The sequence below is a fragment of the Ptychodera flava genome (genome assembly GCF_041260155.1).
Source record: "Ptychodera flava strain L36383 chromosome 3 unlocalized genomic scaffold, AS_Pfla_20210202 Scaffold_27__1_contigs__length_13241970_pilon, whole genome shotgun sequence".
Lineage (NCBI taxonomy): Eukaryota > Metazoa > Hemichordata > Enteropneusta > Ptychoderidae > Ptychodera > Ptychodera flava.
The window spans coordinates 5,174,293-5,199,909 of record NW_027248281.1 but is presented as its reverse complement, the minus strand read 5'-3'; the positions used below and the strand labels follow the sequence as shown (position 1 = coordinate 5,199,909).

The window sequence follows — 25,617 nt, the reverse complement described above, 5'->3', positions numbered from 1 at the left end:
TTCATCCGACTGACTGTTACAACTCTGAGACTGGAGCTTTGCCGTCCCAGCTGAGATAAGTAGTCTGTACACTTTTAAAGCTTGTACTCTATCCCTGACTTAGCAATTAGTTTTATTTTTGTAATAAATTTTGTTTAAACGTTAACTGCTGAGTTCACCCTTTTGTTCGTATCCTCTGCACGTAACAAATTGGGGGCTTGTCCGGGATACGAATATTTTGAGCCGTTTGACAACATTTTGCCTGCCTTTTTAAAACTACTGTATACTGTGAACTCAGCGAAATTTAATCATGGCGGAATTTAAACCAGAGGAAATGGATGACCTTGATCAGGACACATTTAATTCCCTCAGAAAAGACAACCTCATAGCACTGGCAAATTTCCTTAAAGTAGATGTCAAAAGATCTATGCGCAAGCGAGAAATACAGTTCAAGATTGCAAAACATTTAGTTAAATCAGGCCATTTTGAGGAGTCTGCCTTAAAAGATTATGAGCCCGAGTCTACCTCTGAACTCAGAAAATTAGAATTAGAAATGCAGACAAATTTGGAGATCAAGAAACTAGAATTACAAATGAGAGAGAAAGAATTACAAATGGAAGAAAGACAGAGAGAGAAAGATAGGCAGGAAAGATTAGAAATGGAAGAAGACAGAAAGAGAGGGAATTGGAAATGAAAGAAAAAGAATTGCAAATGGAAGAAATGAAAAGAGAAAGAAAGAGAAAAAAGAAAAGGAGAAAAGCAGAAACTGCAGTTAGAAATGAGACGTTTAGAGCTTGAAAGTCCAAGGAAAATTTCCACCAGACAATTTTGACATCACTAAGCATTTCAGGTTAGTTCCCCCTTTCCAAGAAAAGGATGTTGATAAATATTTCCTTCACTTTGAGAAAATTGCTCAGAGTCTGGATTGGCCTAAGGAGTCCTGGTCTATGCTTTTGCAGAGTGCTTTGGTGGGTAAAGCCAGAGAAATTTACATTCAGTTGTCAGTAGAGCAGGCTTCAGATTATGATTCTGTGAAGGAATTAATTCTCAAGGGCTATGAGTTGGTGCCTGAAGCTTACCGTCAGAAATTTAGGGATTGTGAGAAGGTGAAGGATCAAACTTATGTTGAATTTGCTCGAACAAAAGAACAACTGTTTGATCGTTGGTGCTCTTCTGAAAAGGTCAGTCAGAATTATGACAAATTACGACAACTTGTTTTGATTGAGGAATTTAAAAGGTGCATCCGGAGTGACATCAAGACGTTTATCAATGAACAAAAGGCAGATACATTAGAGGTTGCTGCACGTTTGGCCGATGATTATTCATTGACCCACAAATCTTCATTTCTCAGCAAACCATCCCAGTCCTTTTCCTACAGAAACAATGCAGGTAAATTTAACTCCTCCTTTTCGTCCAAGAATTTTTCAAAGGACAGTAGGAAATCAAATGACAACAGTTCACAAAATTCAAGTAACACTTCCACATCATCAGATCCCAAGTCTCAATCTCCTTCTGACAAACAGTTCGGTACACTTTCTTGTAATTATTGTAAGAAAGACGGCCATTTAATGTCAGATTGTTTCAAATTGAAAAGAAAACGTGAGGTCAAAGTGGTCAAAGTGGATCTAAGCCCACCGGCTTTATTTCTTCATCAACTCAATTAGAGTCTAATAATGTGTGCAACACATTTTCTGAGGTTAAACCCCTCTTATCCCCAATTAATGAGGTCAAGGTCAATTCTTCTCAAGATAGCATTATGGGTATTTTCGAACCATTTATTCATGATGGTTTTATATCACTTTCTAGTGATTTTTCTTCCGCTACCCCTGTCAAAATTTTAAGAGATACCGGGGCTTCCCAGTCTCTTTTGTTGGCAGATACCCTGCCGTTTTCTGAAAAGTCATTTTCAGGTTCTAAAGTTCTTATTAAGGGGGTAGATTGCAATGACTTTATTCCTGTTCCTCTCCATAATGTCTATTGTCTTCGGACTTTGTTTCTGGACCTGTGACTTTAGGTATTAGGCCTTTTTTGCCTTTTGAAGGGATTCACCTTCTTCTTGGAAACGACCTTGCTGGGGACAAGGTCATTACTAATCCACTTGTGACTGATAATCCTAGTTTAGATCAGGATCCAGAGCCAATTGAACAAGAGATACCCGATTTATTTCCTTCATGTGCCATTACTCGAGCCATGTCAAAGAAAACTTCAGAGAATCAAATACTCTCAAAAATAATGTCACAGATGTTGACTTAAATGACACCTTTCTCAGTCAGGTGTTTGACACGGATCATTCCGTTATCCCTCGTGGATTTGAAACTTCCAGTAAAACTTCTGCTGACCAAAGTCAGACATTTTCTAGATCAAATCTCATTGCAGAACAACACAAAGACCCAGATATTTTGTCTTTGTTTGACAGGGTAGATGATGAAGGTAAAACTTCAGATAGCTCTGTTTCCTATTATACAAAATCTGGTATTCTCATGCGTAAATGGAGACCTCCAGACGTTTTGGTTGATGACGATTGGGCTATAAAACATCAAATTGTGGTTCCAAAGCCCTATCGTGCTGAAATATTGCGCCTGGCCCATGAAACGCCCTGGGCTGGTCACTTAGGAGTCAGGAAAACTTATCACAAAATTCTCAGTCACTTTTATTGGCCTAATCTCAGGCAGGATGTAGCACATTTCTGTAAAACTTGTCACACATGTCAATGGTAGGAAAGCCAAATCAGACCATTCCAAAGCCCCTTTACAGCCAATTCCTGCATTTCAAGAACCATTTAGTAGGATACTAATAGACTGTGTTGGGCCCCTACCAAAAACAAGATCAGGAAATGAGTACATGTTGACAATTATGTGTACATCAACTCGGTTCCCAGAAGCCATACCACTGAGAAATATAAAGACAAAGACTATAGTGAAAGCTTTAGTCAAATTTTTCACTTTATTTGGCCTCCCTAAATGTGTCCAGTCCGATCAAGGCTCCAACTTTATGTCTGGTATTTTTCAACAAGTAATGGATCAGCTAGGCATTAAACAGTATAGGTCATCCGCCTATCATCCAGAAAGTCAGGGTGCTCTTGAGCGATTCATCAAACTTTGAAAAACATGATTAGGACCTACTGTTTTGACACAGAGAAGCAGTGGGATGAAGGAATTCATTTTTTGCTCTTTGCTGTTAGAGAGTCAATTCAGGAGTCTCTTGGTTTTAGCCCATTTGAGCTTGTATTTGGACATACAGTCCGTGGCCCACTTAAGCTCGTTAAAGAGAAATTCCTATCAGACGATGATGATTGTCTGAATATTTTGCAATATGTGTCAGATTTTCGTACAAAACTCTCTAAAGCATGTGAATTAGCCAGAGAAAATCTTGAGTCATCTCAGCAGTCAATGAAAACCAAATATGATAAAAGCACCTCAAAACGGAAGTTTGAACCAGGTCAAAAAGTTCTTGTTCTACTTCCGGTTCCTGGCAAACCACTCCATGCTCGTTACTTTGGGCATACCTAATTGATAAGAAATTGAGTGATTTAAATTACATCATAATAACACCTGACAGGCGAAAACAAAAACAGCTATGTCACATAAATATGCTTAAGCCATATTTGGATAGGGATAATCCTACTATAACTCAGCCTGTCAGTGCAGTCAGTTCAAACCATTATGAAGATAGTGATACTGAAACTGACTTGAGTGAAAATACTCTAAACTCAAAGCTGGGCTCGGTCAAGCTTCAGAACTCAGAAATCCTGGAGAAGCTGGAGTCTACAAAGTTGGCACACCTCCAGCCAGAACAACAACAACAGGTGAAAGAACTGCTCCACGAATATAAACACCTGTTTCAAGATGTTCCAACGAGGACAAACGTCATCTTCACGACGTTGATGTTGGGGACAGTAAGCCTGTAAAACAACATCCATACAGACTGAATCCAACAAAAGCGAAATATCTCCAGGAAGAAGTCAAATACCTGCTGGACAATGACTTTATCGAACCCAGTAAAAGTAACTGGAGTTCGCCGTGCATACTTGTTCCCAAATCAGATCACAGTTATCGTATGTGCACGGACTTTAGGAAGGTCAACACTTTAACAAAGACAGACACTTCCCAATCCCGAGGATTGATGACTGCATCGACCGAGTGGGAAAAGCTAAGTACGTGACGAAATTTGACCTACTGAAGGGATTTTGGCAAGTCCCTCTGACGGATCGTGCTCGTGAAATATCCGCCTTTGTTACACCAGACGGATTGTTCCAGTACAAGGTGATGCCATTCGGAATGAAGAACTCTCCGGCAACGTTCCAACGGATGATCAACGACGTCATATCCGGGCTAGACGGATGTGCAGCTTACGTTGACGACGTCGTCCTGTATAGTGACACCTGGGAGGAACACATCAAGCTCATGCGGAATTTCTTTGAGAGACTGAGTAAAGCAATGTTGACTGTGTCAACCTTGCCAAATCTGAGTTTGGTTGGGCGAGGGTAACTTACCTCGGACATACTGTAGGACAGGGTGACGTAAAACCTGTTGATGCCAAAATCAGTGCCATTTCAAGTTTTCCCATACCAAACTGCAAACGACAACTGATGCGCTTTCTCGGTATGGCTGGTTACTACAGAAAATTCTGTCCAAATTTCTCCACAATTACTGAGCCTTTGACTAACTTACTTAAAAAGAAAGTAAAGTTTGTTTGGTCAGAGCAATGCCAACAGGCATTTGATACACTTAAAGCCATACTGCAAAGTGCTCCAGTGTTGTCTGCACCAGATTTCACTTTGCCATTCAAATTAGCTGTGGATGCTAGTGATACGGCTGCTGGTGCTGTTTTATTGCAAGAGGATAGTCATGGTGTAGATCATCCTGTTTGCTATTTTTCACGCAAATTAACAAATCCCAGAGAAACTACTCTACAATTGAAAAAGAGTGTTTATCTTTGATATTAGCTTTACAGCATTTTGAAGTTTATGTTACTTCTTCAAATCAGCCAATAGTGGTTTATATTGATCACAACCCTCTTGTTTTTCTGCAGAAATTTAAAGGCAAAAATCAGAGATTGCTAAGATGGAGTTTAATGTTACAGGAGTTTAATCTTGACATTAGACATATCAAAGGCAGAGACAATTTAATTGCAGACTGTCTCTCTCGTATTTAGAGTTTATTGTTGTTCACTTTCAAGAAATTTTACTTTAGAGTAAAAAAATTTGAGTACTTAAATCTTTTTCAAGATTACATTTGTAAAAGAAAGATTTTTCTTTGAAAAATTTTCTTTTTTTGAAGAGGGGGTGTGTTATGTAGGTCATTTCCCCCACACTCATCATGACCTGAGTTCAATTAGTCTAGAACATTCTCAAGGTCACTGCCCTTGATGACCTAACAACCTTGAATTCAATTAGTCATGTTTGGAATGTTCTGGAAAGTTGATTAGTTGTGTAAGGGAGATAATTTTAGAACAGTAATTAGCATGTCAATAAAAGTTCTAGATTGTTCTTATATGCCTTTATAAAAGGGACGTGCTCAGCTTCCAGTCAGACTTTTGGGATCGTGTCTCTTGTGTGTTACTAAACTCCAGCAGTAGTCATTCTCAAGACTTTTCAAGACCTTCACTGTCAACGCTGGATTTATACTTTGGACTTTGTGCAACTTCAAGCCTGCAAGCCAAAGGACTGTTCATTCATCCGACTGACTGTTACAACTCTGAGACTGGAGCTTTGCCGTCCCAGCTGAGATAAGTAGTCTGTACACTTTTAAAGCTTGTACTCTATCCCTGACTTAGCAATTAGTTTTATTTTTGTAATAAATTTTGTTTAAACGTTAACTGCTGAGTTCACCCTTTTGTTCGTATCCTCTGCACGTAACAAAAGTGAACCAACGTAACCTTTGACCCTTATTACATATACAGTACGTGATTGGTTCTTGCCTTAATTTCATTACATATACGGTACGCCATTGGCTCTTCCGTACTATCCTCTATATGGACATAACCCGGACTGATCACTGGAGTGTATATGTTGAGATCTATGGGCACATAGGTCTATGTCGTTGTTCCCATTTGAAACACATGAGGCATGTCTAAGTTATGGTTCTAAATCGGAAAAAAGATCACACCTCTAGCAGTATTGGCCAGCCAAGAAATACATATGCGCATTATAAATGAGGTACAAGATGTGACATCTTAAGGTCTAATATCCTATCAAAATTGCAGGGTATAGAACTTGTGGTTACTGAAATATGCATATATATGTATAATCAAGGTCAAAGGTCATCGAGGTCACATGACATTTTGAAAAAAAAAAATTATATTGCTAATTAATCCCTATATGCCAAAAAATCAGATCTCTAGCTCTATTCGCTTGCCCAGAATTAGATGTGTACATAATTAATGAGGTAAAGCCTGTGTTGTCATAAGGTCTCCCATCCTACTAAATACAAAGGACATAGCACTTGTGGTTACTTATTTATTGACATAAACATATATTTTAGGTAAAAGGTCATCGAGATCACATGACATTTGGTCAAAAAATTTCTCTCCTATAGTTATCCCTATATACCAAAAATCAGACATCCAGCTCTATTGGCTCGCTCAGAATGAGATATGCACATAATTATTGAGGTAAAGTATGTGGCGTCATAAGGTGTCCAATCATACCAAACATGAAGGGTGTAGCACTTGTGGTTACCGAGTTATGGAAAAATATGTATATTTGAGGTCAAAGGTCACCGAGGTCACGTGACATTTTGTCAAAAAAATTGTTTTGCTAAGTTATCCCTATATACCAAAAATCAGACCTCTAGCTCTATTGGCTCGCTCAAAATTAGATATGTGCATAATTAATGAGGTACAATATGTGGCGTCATAAGGTGTCCCATCATACCATACATGAAGGCTGTAGCACTTGTGGTTACTGAGTTATGGACAAATATGTACATTTGAGGTCAAAGGTCACCGAGGTCACGTGACATTTTGTCAAAAAAATTGTTTTGCTAAGTTATCCCTATATACCAAAAATCAGACCTCTAGCTCTATTGGCTCGCTCAAAATTAGATATGCGCATAAGTAATGAGGTACAATATGTGGCGTCATAAGGTGTCCCATCATACCATACATGAAGGCTGTAGCACTTGTGGTTACTGAGTTATGGACAAATATGTATATTTGAGGTCAAAGGTCACCGAGGTCACATGACATTTTGTCAAAAAAATGTTTTGCTAAGTTATCCCTATATACCAAAAATCAGACCTCTAGCTCTATTGGCTCGCTCAAAATTAGATATGTGCATGATTAATGAGGTACAATTTGTGGCGTCATAAGCTGTCCCATCATACCATATATGAAGGGTGGTAGCACTTGTGGTTACTGAGTTATGGACAAATATGTATATTGAGATCAAAGGTCATCAAGGTCACATGACATTTGTCAAAATATCCGAGATATCTGCGTGAACGGATGGACTCACGGATGGACGAACAGACGGACATGACCCAATCTATAAGCTCACTGGACTTCATCCGTGGGGACTAAAATTGTGTCACTGCATCCTTTTTGCAATATGAATACGATGAGAAACTAAATTTTTATTTTTTGTGGCCTTATACATGGGAGTCTATGGAGATCTGCCTTATACATGGGAGTCTATGACGTGTAAACTAAAAATATGCAAATTTCACCACGATTTGCCCAAATTTGGGAAAGGTCACTCCTATGCACTTCCATACCAAGTTTCAAATCAATCGGACTTGTGGTTTCAGAGCAGGAGATTTTTTGACCAAAAATGGGAGAAAATTACAAAAAAATTCATGAAAAATAGCAAGTCCAAGATACTGACCCAAGATGCGCACAATCATTTCATGTCAGCCCAAAGTACTTACATGCTAATTTTTCATGTAATCTGCTCAGTGGTTATTGAGTTTTTTCAATTTTGACTGTTTTTACATTTTTTCACTTAATTTGCATATTTTTGGCAATGACAACTTCATTTGAACAAAATCTCATCTACAGCCCATCATCCATGTACACACCAAATATCAAGATGAAATGTACAGCGGTTTTGGAGTTTTTGATGTTGACGGACAGACATACAGACATACAGACATACAGACATACAGACGTACAGACATACAGACATACAGACATACATACATACAGACATTTTCCTAGCCTATAAGAATAGCTTCCATTGCCATATATACATATGGCTATGGGAGCTAAAAATTACCTTTAAAATATCAAATGTATTTGTGGGGTGTACCTGTCTAATTTTTGGTACTGTTTACTCGTGTATGCACTTGAAACATTAGTTAGTATTTAACTGTGTGGCCTGCTGTAAACTTTGTTGACACAAAATTCCAGCAGAGTGGTCTGACAGATAATGTAAATATACATTAATGCTTCATTTTCAGAAGAGAAAATTTTGAAAGGTTTTGATGCCTTTACTTGAAAAGTAGTACACAGACTTGAATTGTTGTAAGCTTGGTTAAACATGTAGTCATTAGCTGGCACAGGACAGTTCACACCAAGCAAAATTTAGAATAATTTAAAAGTACTTTTCAAGTATATCTTTTAATGTAATGATCAAATTTGTCTCAAAGAAGTATATGGATTTTCTGATTTTTAAGTCTACAAGTTTTCAAGGTACATTAAATGGATTGTGAGCAAGTGTGATTCTAACATTTGTGTCTCCTTAGGGGCAGCTATAAAGTCCAAGTCATTTTGGCCTATCACAAGTTACACGATTTCACAAAAATCAAGGAGAAATAACTTTATCTGTAGGGCTTCATAGTTTGAGTAGGGGGGGGGAAGCTCCAAAGCTAAATGGAGCTTTGTATCACATGATCAAGAGCAAAACTATTGTTGATACAGGTATGTAAACATACATGCCTTTTAACACTTAGACTGTTGATGGTGTTTCTGCATACCTATTGTTTACATGAATACCCATAACAACAGTGGTTTGCACTTGATAACGTGACAAAAAGCTCCATCGAGCTTTGGAGCATTCTCCCACCCACACTATGAAGCCCTGAGAAAAATTTTCTTCCCTAGATTTTTGTGAAATTGCATAACTTGTAATTTGCCAAAATGACTGGTATTTTACAACCGCCCCAGAAAAAGAAACAGATGCTATAATCATGCTTGCTCAATAATCCCTTTAATATTTATAAAATAAGTTTTTAAATTACATAATTTGAATTTACTCACTCGTATCAAATGCCAGCAGACACCCTGTCATTTACGATATTTTTTTGTCAGACCTAACTTATCATTGATGATTTGTTTTAATATAAACATCATGTTCTTTCATCATAAATGTTTCAGATATCCTATCTCTGAAGGGGAGTGCGAAGGAGAACTGGTGAACCTGAAAAACTCCGCCCATGCACACTTAATTCTATGATAAGATGTGCTAAAGGTAATGTGACCCATTTAAAAGAGAAACTGCCAGCACAAAATATCCCAGTCCACAAGCAGTCCACGCTGACTTCATTATTTACAAAGTTGTATGAAGGTAATTAGGTTCACCTTGAAATAAAAATATATGTGGTACCTGCATGTTGATAACTTGCCTTAATGTTGGCAAACATTGGGGACAAATAGGATGGAGGTTGAATTTCATTTGTTTACATCAATTCTGTGTCTCAATGCATTTTTAGTCCCTGTGGACTAAGTCCAGGGGGAACTTATGGTTTGAGCTCCGTCTCAATGTTCGCTGTGGGTGATTCTCAGAGGTGCATGGACTGAATTTATTCAAACTTGGTACACGCACAAAGTACCCTAATAACCACCTGCATGTAGCTTTGTTTGGCGATACAATCCTAAATTGGCTGCCCCGACAGCCATTTTTAGGTACAACGTATTTACTTTAACATGGAGTTTAATCTCCTTTTTACATCCATGGTTTAATATACATGTCTTTTCCTTAATCACGGAGGTTAAAAACATCATACGGGCATCAGTATTACACGCAACTTATGTCTTCCGTGTTGACTTGTCTCCTCAGCACTGACATCTGTTCAATTGTTTCTAATCCATAAGTCAAAAGTGTTTTCTAATCCAAAAGTCAAAAGTGCATAAACTGTAATAATCCAAAAGTCAACAGGAACATATATACAAAGGTGTCTGTTCAGTCTGGCATTCAGAAGTTATGTTTTTTACACGTCAAGGTTTCCTTCTTCCAGTGTGTTCATTAAAAACATAGTAGAAGCTCCTTTCTTGGTCAAACAATCAGCCAGCTGTTTCCAATTTTCAGACCAACGGATTTCTTTGATCTGGTTGTTTGCAAGAAGTTCTTTCAATCCGCTGATTTCAATACGTAGTCGTTTTTCACTGACTAGCTTGGTTGACTTCACAGCCTCATACAATGATTTGCAATCAGTGACACACGTTAATGGTAGAATACCCGGATCAGGTTTACCAGTAGTAAGCTCTGCATACAGCGTTGAGATGAATATTCCTGCATCTACCGCATCAGCCATAGCCAAGGTTTCTCCAGCTAGGGTACTTCGACCACACGTCGTATCTTTTTTGAATTCCAGCATATTTGAGAAACTTTCCTGTCTTACCAATATCTATCTGTGAATGAAATAGTTTCGGCAACCAGATCGTGACGTCATCTGTTGATCAGAGTGTAGACGGCAGTCAAGCAACTGGTCATGCGAGTGTAACTCGAGACTCGCCATCACCTACTGCTGATCGTCGCTACAGTTTGAAGGGTAATTCTCCAACCCGGTAAATGCACCCGATAACAAGACTGTGTGTCCTCTGCCTCCCGCAGTCGCGTTGAATACTCCATTGAATCAGGGTCAGTGAAACCCATGTACGGGACTGTGCTCTCCATTCCATCAAATCCTACCGATATCAGCGATAGACAGCGCCATGAGCCTTCAGCTTTTCATGGTAAATATAAGTTATTGAATAATCAATCAAGGTTATTAATGGAAAGGTCAAGAATGCATGTTCCAATATTGACAAATGTGTATTTGTGGAACACTACAGATTGGGTAATAATTCAGAACATAAAGAGACTTTAAAACTTCTTTTCACTTTGAAAATTATTTATTGGATATAAGAAATTTTACTTATAGGAAGTGGCTTACAAAACTTCGAATCTCTGATCACAACTTACAAATTGAATTAGGTCGGAGATCAATTCCAAAAGTCCCTGCAAATGAGAGATTTTGTAAGTATTGTAAATTTACAGTAGAGGATGAATTCCATTATGTAATGATCTGTCCAAAATATAGCACTTACAGAGAGATGTTAATTTCCTCAATAACTATGTGCAGTCCTGGTTTTGTTGACTTAGACCAGAAAGAGAGGTTCATTTACATCTTCAGTCAGTCAGATAAATTACCCCTTGTTAAGTATATTTAAGTACTTTACTTTCTCCCCCAGCAGCAGCTACAACCAGTGTTTATTATCCTTGTATCGTTGAACTGTACAGGTATTTTTGCCTTACCACACTTCTCAAGTGTGTTGTTGCGCAATAAACATTATTATTATTATTATTTTTATTATAAGTATATTTGGGTGTGTGGCATATGACAAATAAAGTTATACCTTCTTACTTTTGACATCACATCTTAATAAGACAGATAACTTTGGAAATATACAGTTGCTGATGATCATATAGTTCTTCAAATTTAATGTTCAATATTTGCGTTTATTGCTCTTACACAGATCACTGTTGCTTACCCATCATGGGTGACTGAAAAAGTATTGGACACAACATTCCACAAGGCAGCACAAGCCATTTTTCAGCAAGATACACACTCCCTCGTGAAATGTGCCATCAATATGGATGTTAAGGCTCTCTACCAGCACCATGGGAATTTCTTTCTCATTTATGTGTTTGGTTTGAGAAAATTCAACATGAAATCAACTGACAACGTTGCTATAAACCACAGGTGTCAAACATGTAAGAGATCAGTCAAGTTGGGACACGTTTTGCAAGAATACAACAGCATTGCCTGAAGGCTTGGACATATAGATCATTGTAGAGACATAGAGGCATAAGATTATTGAATTTTGATTTTCTTTTAATTTCTTAGTGGTCCAGCCTAGTGTACCAACATCATTGTTTTACATATAAAAATAAACGATGGGGTATTATCGTGAAGATATGTAGTGTTTTTTTTTGTTAAAAGACAGTATCAGTGTAACTTCATTTTTATTCAGTTTTTTGGTAATTATATGTCTTGATTTTTGCCTATGTTGCCAAGTGAGTAAAGTGAGAAGTTACATCATAAGTTACAGCTACTGTCCCTTAAAATGAATGAAGGTGTGAAGTGTATGGTAATCTCCTGGCTTGTATAAAACCGGTAGGAACAAATGCAGGTGTGGTTGGGGAGGGGGGGGGGTAGCAAAAGAAGCATGCATAGCAGCATTATACCATGAAACCTTTTACCCCACAATTTTTTGTGGCATATCGTCTGAAATCACAGCGGCCTGTATATACCGCTGAACTGTGCTAGTACAGATTTTTTACTTAAAGGGAAGTTCACCAAGGATGATTTTTACATATGTGCTAGCTTTTTGGTCACTTACCCCAGAAAAGCTATTTTCGCCATTTATAACTCGCAAGATTTTTTACAAAAACAGATGGAAATAGTACAGGAAGTTGCTCATGTAATTTGCATTATGGGAAAAAGCGCCAAGCTTGGAGCTTGCATAATGTGATATGGAAGGGACCATTTTCCCATGGGTATGCCATTGCCCACTCACCCATGCTTAAACCAGGCTGTGCGTATTTACATAACTTTTGTTTATACTGAGTATCCTTGCATAACCGATGATTCACTTATAATAAACTGTCCACTGTCAGATTTTGTGTTGCTGTTTACTACTCTGTTACTGTGAGTGGACAATGTGGGGGCCATACCCGTCCGGAGATGGTCCCTTCCATATCACATTATGCAAGCTCCAAGCTTGGAGCTTTTTTTCCCATGATTCAAATTACATGGGCAACTTCCTGTACTATTTTTATCGTTTTTGTAAAAAATCTTGCGAGTTATAAAGGGTGAAAATAGTTTTTCCTGGGTAAATGACCACAGAGCTACCACATATGTAAAAATCATCCTTGGTGAACTTCCCCTTTAAAATATGAATAAGCAGGTTATAAGCCATTTGCAGCTTGGTGTCAAAGCTGTTGTGGGTTAGCAAGCACAACTAGATGCCAGAAGCCATTCCGTAAGGGAGGCGATACCACACGCACTGCTGCACAAAGCATATACCGCCTATAGAAGCGGAAATGGAGTGTCATTAGAACATCAGCTTGGCAGTCTGTAACAGGTTGCTGGTAGAGTCAGTGACCTTAAGGAAAGGTTTAAATCGGCCAAGTCCCTTTTGGTTATTGTTGTCATAGCTCATAATTGCCCTCACATACCTTACCTGAACCATTGACTGACCCCACCAGTTTATCATACGACACATTGAAGTTGACAGCCAGTTATTAATTGGCCCAACCATGCACCGGTTTATTACATGACACATGGACAAACAGACGGAAGTTAACCCTTTCCTTCCTATATTATAGAGGAAACCCTGTATACCCTTATGGCCTGAATTAAAATTTGCATATTAGACCTGCCTTTACAACACAGCTATTATCCCTGATATTTGGACGTGTTAATGATTAAGTTACATATCATCATAACTTGGCCAAAGCTGACAGGGGAGTGGCGCACGTTAGGGAGTCATGTCATCTGGTTGCAAAAAGTGTAATGTGGTTGCTACGTGGCTACGACACACCCATATTTGGTATGTATCAGATGTCAAAGGTCAGAGTGGAACGTCCGCGCAAGGGCAAACCCTAAACACTGCAGTGTACCGGTATATGCTCACATGGCGTGCCTCGTCTTAGCTCTCGTGATCAAAATATAACAAAGCACATTTTCATTTGTGCCATTTCAAAACAAGTGAGTACAAGTATAGTTATCTGTTCGATTCTTGATCGTAGGCTTGTAACACAATGCAAGGATACGATTTCTCATAAATCTATGGTGTTAGCATGCAGGCGGTTTTAAAATTCAGAGGTCAGACGGAACCAGGTCTAGAAGAGAAGCAGATATGTTCTGCAAGCTTTGCCCAGAGAAGATGTTTAGACCTATGAAATACAAGTGGAGAGTAAAAAGACACATTCAGGCCCACATAAAATCCTCAGTGCCTTGTGCAGGTAGGCAGCTAAAATGTTTGCTTTATTGTCATTGTGTTCTCCTGTATAAGCTTTAATAAATTAATTCATGTGTCACCTGATGTTTGCAGGGAGACTGTGGTGCATCTCTCTTACTCTGCTAAGACTGTGACTTCTAAGTTTTCTCATGGGTTTTTTATCTTTGAATGCTATCACTAACTGATTTAACTTGTCTAATCAAAATTTTTTGCAGGATCTGCGTTTCGAGCATGCTGAGTCACAATTATGTGTCACCTCGTTGCACAGAGACTTTGTGTTGCATCTCTCTTACCCTAATAGGGGTGTGACTTCTCAGTTTACTCATTGGTTTTTATCGTTAAATGCTATCACTAACTGATTTAACTTGTCTAATCAAAATTTTATGCAGGAATCTGCATTTGGAGCATGCTGATCGCCACAATGTGTCAATTGGTTGCAGGGAGACTTTGCTATGCATCCCTCTTACCCTCATATAGGGCTTTGACTTCTGAGTTTTCCTCATTGGTTTCAATCTTTGTATGCTATCACAAAGTGATTCAAGTTTTCAAATCTAAATTTACTGCAATCATCTGCATTTGGAGTATGCTGAGTCACAATGTGTCACCTGGTTGCAGGGAGACTTTGCAATGGTATAAAACTTGGCCATTTAAGGGGCGCTGCACCCAACACAAGTTTTCTTTTGCTCCAAAATCACTGTTTTGCAAAATTTCATTCAACTTTTATTTATTTGTTAACCTAAGATTAAAATGTTGATTGGGTTCATCTTCAAGGTTGTCAAGAAGTTGTAAGTTGCTCGATAAAGAAGTGTTTATTTATGCAAATGTTTGCAAATCACCCAATTTCCTGGCTTTCTTTATTCTTCCATTTCAAGATTTCAAAACAATTTAACTCCATACTGGCTAGAACAAATTTTCTTAAATTTTCACATTATTTTATTTAAATGCTTTTAAACAAAACTACAATTTTGTTTGGCAATAAAGTTCTTACATTTTGAATATGAGGCATTTTAACTTGTATGATGATCATGTACTGCAAAATATGTTCAGAAGTAACCTGCAAAAAGCAGGAAATGATCACCATGTTAAAAGTGATATTTTATTCACATCATATGTGTCACTGTCCATTTAGGGTAACTGTTATCAGTTCCACTTATATATAACCAAGACTGATATCATTTTTTTTATATGCAAAGTAAAACAAACTGTGTCTTTTGAAGGTTTATGGCATTTCTGTTGAAAATAGAGGATTAAAAAAGAGTAATTTTAATATGAAATGGTGCCTATTAACGGTGTGTATTGTAACATAATAGAGAATTTTTATTTATTTTGGCAGCATCTTTGAATGCTATTACAATGCCTTTTCGGAAGAGGAATGTGAAAGTAACGTCAATGTAAGTTGTGGTATTATGTACATTTATTGCTTCTCACATTGGTGTACTATTTTGTAGTTACATCTTGAGCTGTATCTGGTGAATGGGTTTGGGATAATTGTGTAAGTTATTATATTACAGCTCTCCAAATTTAGAGGGCCTGTAATGCTTACTTTTGATAATTCTTTTCATTATTATATGTGTCCATTGTAAGTTGTTATTTTATTAACAAAAAGAATGTTGAAAAAACAATTTTAGCTTGTGAACATAGCATTTGTTTGTGTGATAGCACTGCTATTGTTTACATTTACCAATCTTGTCATTTAAATATTATAAAATTGTTGGAAGGCAGCCATAAGGGCTTGTTTTAAACATCAGCATCCTGGTGCACAGTATGCTTGGTATCAGACTCAAAAACAGCAAGGTGCCACACGCATAAGCAGGGTAGGTCATCAACACCAGTGATAAATAAGAGTATTTTAACAAATATTTTTTATCAAAACACAGAACTCATATGACCATTGAACTATTACATTCTATTGAATTACATTTCAAATTTTACTGTGCGCAAGTTGATGGGCTAAGCCCTATCATGATATCATACATTTTATGACATTCTTTAATCTACCACAAGTTTCATGGGTGAAAGAAATATGCTTAAATGTATCAATATTATGTCTATATTTCTATTTTCCTTACTCAGGCTTGTTGTAGACTACATCTCAAATGTGTTGATGAAGGATGCAGTAGTTTACCTCGTTTCCAAGAAAAGAATGGTTATGCTCAAAGAAGTGAATGGACTCTGTATAGCTACAGAATTATAATTATTAGATTATTAGAATGTCATTGATTAGTATAAATCTACCATAGGTTATCGGATAGCTTTGCAAATTATAAATTTTTGTCATTGGAGATATATTTTTTTTCTTCAAAACCCCTTGTCAAATATCTCTGATATTCAGTATACAGGTCCTTAGGATGACTTGTCAGATCTTTTCATACATGAGATAATAAAAGTTTTGTAATTTTGGAGCAATTTTGTCAACTTCGGTCAAAAAGTGCTCTCGTCTAAATGGTGTTTATCTGATAGCTTTGCAATTTCATGCTAAAGTCCCTAGAGACTACCTAATCAAACCATTTTTCAAAGTGGGAGAACCCATAATTTTCTATTTTATAAGCCAATATTTTAGTCTGCAACCTTAAATGACCTATACTAAACCAATACCTTGTAAAACAATTTTGAAGACACTGAAAATAATGTAGTCTTATTTGGTGTAGATTTGTAGAAAAGAGTTGTAAGGCTATGTTTTATGTAGTGGACCAACTTTAGGAAATATTTCATGGAGGAAATCCATGCACTGATGAGGGATTTCAATCCACAAGAAGGCATATCAAGATGCACCATACTGTCAAAACAGACTCAGTTTATTTGTATTAGTTTCAATCATTTTGTTGCATAGACATAAAAAAGCTGTCATGTCATCACTTGATTAAGTAAATCATTACAACAATTGGGACCAGCCAGGTGAAATCATGTGTAGAATGAATAAGATGAGTAATGAAGGATTATATCAGATCACTTCACCACACAAACAGAATAAGAATAACATTTACCACCTATCCCTCTGACCATAATATTGATTTTTAATCAGTACACTGCATATATTTACTCCTTCCAAGGTTCAAATTTATCAGTTATCATCGACCAATTCCCATCGGTTGTCTGCTTTTGATTACAACTTTGAACTTGCATTAGAAAATGTTGACTAACAGTATAATGACTGAAACAGGATACCCCACTGACCTTGAACAACGTCACATCTCAACCCCTGCATCTACCTGTACGCCAAATACTGAGATGGTAGCTTAGGCGGTATGGGAGCTTTTGTGTGTGATGGACATGCATCCGTACATACATACACATACCGGTACATACAGACATACAGACACCACTGATTCACCATATAAGCTCTTTTTCGTGTTTATATAAATACCAAATATGAGCTAAAAATTATTGTCATTTTTTAGGCAAACATGAGACGTTTCACCGGTAAGGCCTTTAAGTTCAAGGCTACCTTGTTTTTGGATGAGAAAGGCAACGACAGAGGGCGTACATCACACTTGCACTCCTGTTACAGGTTTGCACTCACATGACATACTCCGCGTACTGGTTTACAGCCAAATCTTTACAGAAGGAAGTAAAAGTTGACGCCGCCAGACGGAAGTTAATTGGCCAGATCTTGACAGACGGAAGTAAAAGTTGACGCTGCCATACTGGTTTTCAATTCTAATAGCCCCTCAGTATTATAAAACTGAGGAGCTAAAAATGCACAGAAGAGTGGTTGAAGTATAAACAGTATGAGGCTCTGACAAAGTTGCATGAAGGAATAGAACAGGAAGCACAGAAACAGAGAGACAGAGAAACTGCAAGAATTAGGCAGAGAGATCCCATGAAAGGGAAAAAAGCTGCTGAAAATGTCACTGATGGAAGGACAACCAAGGAGAGATGTGTCCTAACTCGACACAAACAGGAACAAAGGCAGAAGTATTGGAAAGAAATGAAACAGAAAAGCCACGCGTGGATTAGCATGCAAAAGAGGAAAAGAGAGGGAACGACGATCAAGCATGGAAGCAGGCTTATAAGAAAAAGGAACAGCTATGTAACAGAAAGGAACTTGTTGATGACTTTAAGCTGGTTCCTTTTTGTACCCAAATTGATAAGGTGAATGTATTGACTACGTGGACAATGTATGTCTGGAAATTATGAAGCTAATGCTTACCTTGTGGACTGATGTCAAGTACAAAGAATTCCCGTGGTATATTGGTCACAAACTTAAAACAATTGAAGCCAGCCTGTTACACATTAAGCCTCCACATATGATTACCCGTCTTCCCAGAGCAATATCTGATGTAACCCATTGGAAGGCATCTGAATTCAGAAATTTTCTGCTGTTTTATTCTGTGCCCATTCTTTGGAATGTATTACCTGACCAGTATTTTCTACATCACTGTCTCTTAGTGGAATCTATGTATGTGTTACTGAAGTCTTCCATACTTCCTAATGAGCTTAGAAAAGCCTCCTGCATGCTCAAGCACTTTTCATTGAAAATAGGTAGAAGTTCCACTAGAAGTTCATTCAGACACTCCCTTTCAAGTCTCCTCATACACTGTTAGTGTTTACATGACGAAGAGTTATATTCAACTTTACAAATATGTATATCATAGATATATAAATATATATATTTCACTATACATTTTGTTTTTTGGTTTGTTTTTTTTTTATTTTATTTTACATATTTTCTACTTATTCGTAATGAATTTTATGTAGTTGTTCTTATTTACTTAGTTACTTAGCACTTTCAAGTCTACTTTTACACGATTGTTTTTTGTTTTTGTTTTTTAAGTGATGAAGAGTTATATTCAACTTTACATATATGTATATCATATTTAAATATATATATATTTTATATGCGTTTTTTTTTCTTTTCTCTCTTATCGTTTTCTTTTTTACGCATTTCTACTTACTTGTAGTGTATCTATTTAGTTATATATTTATTTATGTAGTTGTTCTTTTATTCACTTAGTTACTTTGTTACGATATACTTCAGTTTTCTTTTTTCTTCTTCGTTTCCTTGCTTTAACATCAAATGGCTTTGGGAACGGACTAGACTAGCATTTGCTATTTTCCGTTTCCATTTACCCTTTATCACAGCACAACTCAGATGTACATTCATCATTGAATTGTAATATTATTATGATTAAGGGTAATAAAGATTATTATTATTATTATTATTATTATTATTATTATTATTTATGGAGCTAGGTACTACACATCAAATATGCACCTGCTACTACATATGGCTGAAAGTGTTGAAAATCTTGGCCCATTGTGGAGTACATCATGCTTTTTCTATGAGGACTGCAATGGTGAGTTACGTAACCTGTTTCATGGCACTCAAAATATACATGAACAGATTGTAACAGGAGTATGCGGGAGGTGGATTTGACACTGAGCTGTACACGGATGTGTGGCGAAAAGTTACACTATTATGGGGTGTCTTTGGACTGCAGTGAGACTCTCTAATTATAGAGAATTATATGCCTCATACTACTACCAAAGGTATAATTTCAGCCTAAATTTTCACACCAACTTTGAAAGTGCTGGGCTCGATCACCATCGTAGGGTTTTGCACACTGAATGCTGGTAGTCTGATTATGTCTCCCATTGTGTACGAAGGCTTGTAATTTAGTGATTGCCCCGTCTAATTTTCATACCTCTTTTCTTTTTTAATGCAGACTGGAAGTTTGATCATTGAAGAGCGGGACGATCTTTTTGAAGAGAACAAAAAGCTTAAAACAGAATGATGAAAGACTTGTAGACATGGTTGATGGACTGCGATGTGAGTACATTTGATCTGTTATGTTGAATGATGTTCTAACTTTGTTATTTTCGAAGCTCAGTCAGTTGAAACATTATTTATAATTTCTTTATGTTATGAATGTGTTTTGTGTTTTCATTTGTTAGTCATTTTGTAAGAGACTTGGCCCAGAATTACAATTGGTTTTTAGTTGCTTACAGTACAATTCAATGACAATAAAAGCTGTTCATTATGTTTTACCCATCCACTTCTTACAGCATTCGTGTCTAATTCCCATACCTCACATCAACGTGAATATTTCGTTGTAAATCTTTACAGCGCTTGTCTTTTTAGTGTGGAGTTTCAGGGTTTGGCACACACGGGTTTCTTGACTGTAACGTACAAGTTGTTGTACTCCGACACACAGACATCAAAGGATGCGTCGATTGCCGCACGTTCTCTTATCATACAGAATGTTACGGAGCTATAACACTGTAGCAGAACTTTTACCTAAGAGTGACAGTAATCTTTCCCAATACAGGCGTATGATTGGTTCAAACCTTCGGAGTCTCGGTCAAACACACCGGAAGACTATTCCATTAACATCAAGGGATGTGATTTGCACTAAAGGGCGTGATTTTTACCGGGAATATTAAAATAAATGCAAAAATTGAAGCTATTTGTTATGAAATTGACTAAACATTTATTTGTTTTGTACCCTGAAGGGTAACACTCACTCAGTGTAGCCAGGTTGACTTCCATAACGGAAACCACCTGTGTATTCAGTGTTCATCAAAATTGCACATGAAAACTTGTTCCCGCCAACTTTGCTCTCTGAGAGCAGCGGTGCAGATAGGCAGGCACAGATTGAACTCATTGCAATAAACAAGCATGAGTCTAGTACAAAGTCCAAGTCCAATACAGGGGAAAACACAGACAATTTTGGACTCGTACCACAAGTCCTAATTAACAGACGTTTGCATGGATGTGGCTAAGAAGTTTGTGCACTGGCATCTCTGCTACACGAATAAACTTAGTGCGCCGCGTACCGGAGTTCAAATCCAAACCGTGCGGGTAAATTTGACATATGTGTTTTGGTTATTTTTCATCGGGGGGGGGGGGGGGGGGGGGGGGTCATCAAATTTTTTTTTGTCTGACAAAGGGGGGGTCATCTTTTTTCACGTAAAATGCAGGGGGTCTATATTTTTTTGAACACCGGCGACAAGATTTTGCCGGCCCCCAAGGCCGTAAAAACTGAACGGTCCTTAAAGGGACATTATTTGTATCTTTTGACCTTATATTGTTGCAAACGAGAAGTTGATAATGTTGTTCGACATATTGAAAGATGTCTAAAGAACGGTCGACCATAGACAACTTCGATCCCGTTTGCGTACACTGTATAGAAAAACCTTGGGTCAGAGGTTAATGGTAGGCTATGCTATGTTGACCTGCGATCAGACCACACTGCTAACTGCTATCTAGGCCGCTGTAAGCATCCGCGTGTAAAAAATAAACCATACCAAGTGAAAGTCGAGAGCGCAGTGCAGTGTAGTAGTTTCGGGATTCCCTATTACCGATGCCGTTTGCTCAGTTTCCTTTTGACGGTCAGTTTTTCATGGAGATCTTGACGGCCAATCCTGCTCTTAGATACACCATTCTTTGCTGCTACAGAGCACATTTTTGTAATGGGCATTTCAAATGCCTACAAGCTGCAAGAAGCCGACGACTCGGACAAGGCCTATAATTGCGGATTTTTTCGTCTCGTTTGTACCTCCATATGTAGACTTGCCCAAAGCCTGTGGGCATAGAAATGTCAAAACAGAGTACAATGAAGGGATAAACTTCAGTAGACAGTCACGTTATTGTCGAGGTGATCGCGAAATTGAAGCATATACAACAGAGGGGCCTCTACTGTCTATGATTGAATCTGCTTTGGCGACTGACACGTACATCATGTACATTGTTGGGTGAAAGCTACATGTAGCTCTGCGTGGCAGGGTTGTGCCAAATCGCTGGCAGCACCTCGGTTGTGGCGTGAAGTTTCTCCGCCAAAAACAACCCATTTTTAATTCCAAACCGCACTGAGTTTCGTTTTCGAGCACACCCGCCTCGCCTGGGTACACGATTAGCCCTGCGAACAGGTCTTTGTGTTCCCGGCGCGGCGTTATACGGCGAGGAGGCCGTATGACGCTGGGAACACACCAGACCTGTATGCAGGGCTAGGTATACAATGTGCTCAGCTGCACTTCTAAACTTACGCAAAACCTACTTTTGGCAGTTTTGGGAGTGGGTCGGAGGCACGGAGGCCGTAGCGACGTATATGGTCTAGGCAACTGTCATTGCGATGTACTCACTTTTGGTTCGAATGCGATGCAACTGATACAAATAATTACACGATGCATAGAGAATAACAACATTCGAACAGATCTTGTGTGTCGAGAGGTGACTCCAATCGCGAGCAGTATCAATCGATAGTACAGTACCCGCTCGGCGCGGTGTCAAGATGTCACAGAACTACACCGTGCACTGTTCAGTCCGAGTGCGATGTTTCCAAGTTCAACAAGTGATCATGTCGTGTTTGTAAAACGAACCAACGTAATGGCAAGAAAATGCCCTAAAATCTTAAAAGTTTGACTAAGATTTGCTAAAGATCAAATGCACAGAAAATGCAGAGTACCTGTTTCACTATCACTGTATCACCACAGCAATCTGACGTCGTTTTAGTTTTACCATTGACCCAATTGCGTTTATGGTTTTATTTGTTTCACAGTCGTGTCATCGATACTAAAAGCAAACTTACAAGCAAATGCCCTGTTTATTTCACTATTTGACAGTAGTTTGTGAGACGTGCATTTGTTTATGCACGTGAGCTCATCGATATGCATTGTGCTGAAGTTAGTGCGTAGGTAACGCGACGGCCGCTCAGCGTTCTAGCTGTACTTTGCAGAGTTGACGTATGCGTAGTAATATTGGTCATGTGCTGGGGTTCAATCATGGCGGTTGGTTCAAATCGCGCGGGACGCCCTTACCAACATTGAACCTTGCCGTAAAGAGCAATAAGGTGGTTTTACATATCCTTGAAGCCGTCCATAGTCACAATTTAGGTCTCCTATTGATTTGACCGGGGATTTCAGTCATCGAAAAAATGAAAAAAAAATGAAAAGATACAAATAATGTCCCTTTAACGGAGGGCTTCTCAGATTTGATGGCTTCTATGAACTCAACTTCAACGTCCAGGAACACTCTTTGTCGACCACGGCGATAGTTCCTTGGGGATTTACTGAACCGTCTTGCAAAAATGTACCCAAATCTTCTTTTAATACGGTCGTTGCTGCCAATCGCAATTTCTTCGCTGTTTATACATATGATCCACGAGGTACAAAACCAGTCGCCTTATCACCACCTATCTCTTCTATTTCGTGAACTACTTATTGCCGGAGATCACTGCTGGTTGCCTTTCCACGGGTGTAGGTTCTTCCCCGTGTATTTTGCATTATTTTGATAGATTACTCCAAGCTATACAAGGATACGACGATCAAACGGGGTCCTTTTTCTGTTCAGACCGACAGTTGTGACCGTTAAAACAACTCGCTTAAATTTTCATGCAACAACACTGCACTGTGCGGCATTCTCAGACGAAGACAGAAATGAAAACGTGTCGTCTGTCTTGGATAAAATGTTGCATTTCCGTCTGGTATTTCTTGTGTCGAACTGTAAACCTTGGCTGTGCCAAACAAAAATTCGTGTGTGCCAAACCTGAAACTCCACACTAAAATGACAAGTGCTGTAATTGAAAAAAGCTTTATTTTTCTCCAAACAGGAGTGCATGGTGAAGGTATTATCTGCCCTGGATAGAAGAACACAAGATAAGAGAAAAAGCCCCATAATCCCCAATATTGGCACCTACACCCAAAAAAAACAGTTATTCAAGAGCCATGTTTTCCAGCACATCCACCTTTGAAGAAAAAGCAATTCAGTGAGTAAGATTAACTTTATCTAAAAGTCAACAATGAGCAAAGGTTTTTTTGTCACATTCTGTGTGAAATCATGATTTTAATCATACATTTGGACATTGTTTTGAATGTATCAGACAAAAATATTCTACGTTGATTAGCCTAAGTTTCAAGTGAATGTAATTGGTAGAATGAAAACATTCACTAAGATTGTTTTAACTAAATTATAAATAATGATGTCCAACTTGTGTTCAATTTTTTGTAACACTTGCAAATGCAATATTTTACAAACTTAAGGAAATTTAAAATTCTATATTTTCCCACATCTGCCTATTACCATAGGACATGATAGCATTTGGGAAGAAGTGTGAATAAAGACAGAGTGGAGAGATGCAACAAGGCAGTACCTGAGGAAATGTACGATGGATCTGATGACAGCACTCTTCACAAGAGAAGAAATGGCCACCCGTTCATAATCAGGCCTACAGCCAAATTGCCTGGCCTAGAATGCTGAACTGCGGCCAAGAATTTGCTCAGAGACAATCAAGGCAAAAGGTGATAGATAGAGAGACCTGAAATGGGAACAAGCTTTTCTATTCCCAATGCTATTATTATATATTTTGGTTATTATTATATGTTGTAGAAACATAGGGCCAAAGTCCCTGAAGCTACTATAGACATGGATACAAAATTAAGTATTTCCTGACTGTATGAAATTATCTCACTAAGGTCATCCTAGGGACACGTAAACCAAATATTAAAGCTGTCTGACCAGCGGTTTTGAAAAAACAAGCGACTCAACAGTTGATAGAGCTCTGCTGTGTTATGTAGAGAATAACCTTTTGTGACACATGTATTGATGAAGAAGGTGGATATCTTTGATAGCTCATTTCAGGATGGCCTGACCAAAAATGGAAAAAAATTCCGTAAAAATACAGATTTGCATATTTCATCAGACTATATTAGTCTATAATAGCAAATAAACGAGAGTTATTTACATTCTAATTAAAGTAAACAAGACTTGCTTAAATCAAGATTTACGTCATAATAAAACAGCATATCTGTCAGGTTATAAAGAATCTTGAGCTGGTTATAATCTTTTAATATCGGTATTTTCATCCTATTAACCAAGCACATTTTAACTTTCAAATTAACATTGTAAGTTCTGTTGAATAAGTTGAGACTGTATGTACTCAGAGAAAGCACACTGGAGAGACAAATGTTTGTAACTTAAGAAGTTCAAGGTCATCAAAAGCATTCATAAGGAATCATGTTACACTTTTATTGCACTGTTTACACAGATTGCATAATTGCTATAAATAGCACGAGGAATCTTACAGCCCAGCTTTACCATAAAAACCCTATCACTTTGACCACTCTTTTAATTGACCACTCTATTTTTTTCCTCAAAAAGTAATCTTATTTTATCCTTACCAAATCAACCATAAATGAAAATTAGAACTTTCTCTATCTCTATTTATTTGACCACCCTATCATGACAAACTATTATGAGCAATTTCTTTTAGATAACATAAATGGTGGTTCAGAATATATCAAAGTTGGGATTCAGGAAAGTTGCCTTTACATGTTTTAATCCTCCAAGATTGTAAGCATTTCACTATGAACTGTCAAAGAAAGTTGAACTTTCTGATAATTCCACACTAAAATTATTTTGGCTTTGATGATTTCCTAATTAATTCAATTATTTACAATCATATTAATTATTTTTTTCTGGGTGAATTGATAGGGTTTATACAGTACAAGAATTACATACAATGTAAGTCAAATTTT

The 25,617-nt window shown here is 37.8% G+C and overlaps 1 long non-coding RNA gene across 1 annotated transcript in view; it reads left to right on the top strand.

Moving 5' to 3' along the window:
- LOC139126476 (uncharacterized) overlaps window positions 1-24,906 on the top strand; it is a 90,023-nt gene extending 65,117 nt beyond the window's left edge. The window contains exons 4-6 of the long non-coding RNA XR_011550588.1: window positions 19,812-19,915; window positions 23,694-23,849; window positions 24,169-24,906. This is a non-coding gene — a long non-coding RNA (uncharacterized lncRNA). The remainder of the gene's footprint in view (window positions 1-19,811; window positions 19,916-23,693; window positions 23,850-24,168) is intronic.
- The last annotated feature ends 711 nt before the right edge of the window (window positions 24,907-25,617 follow it).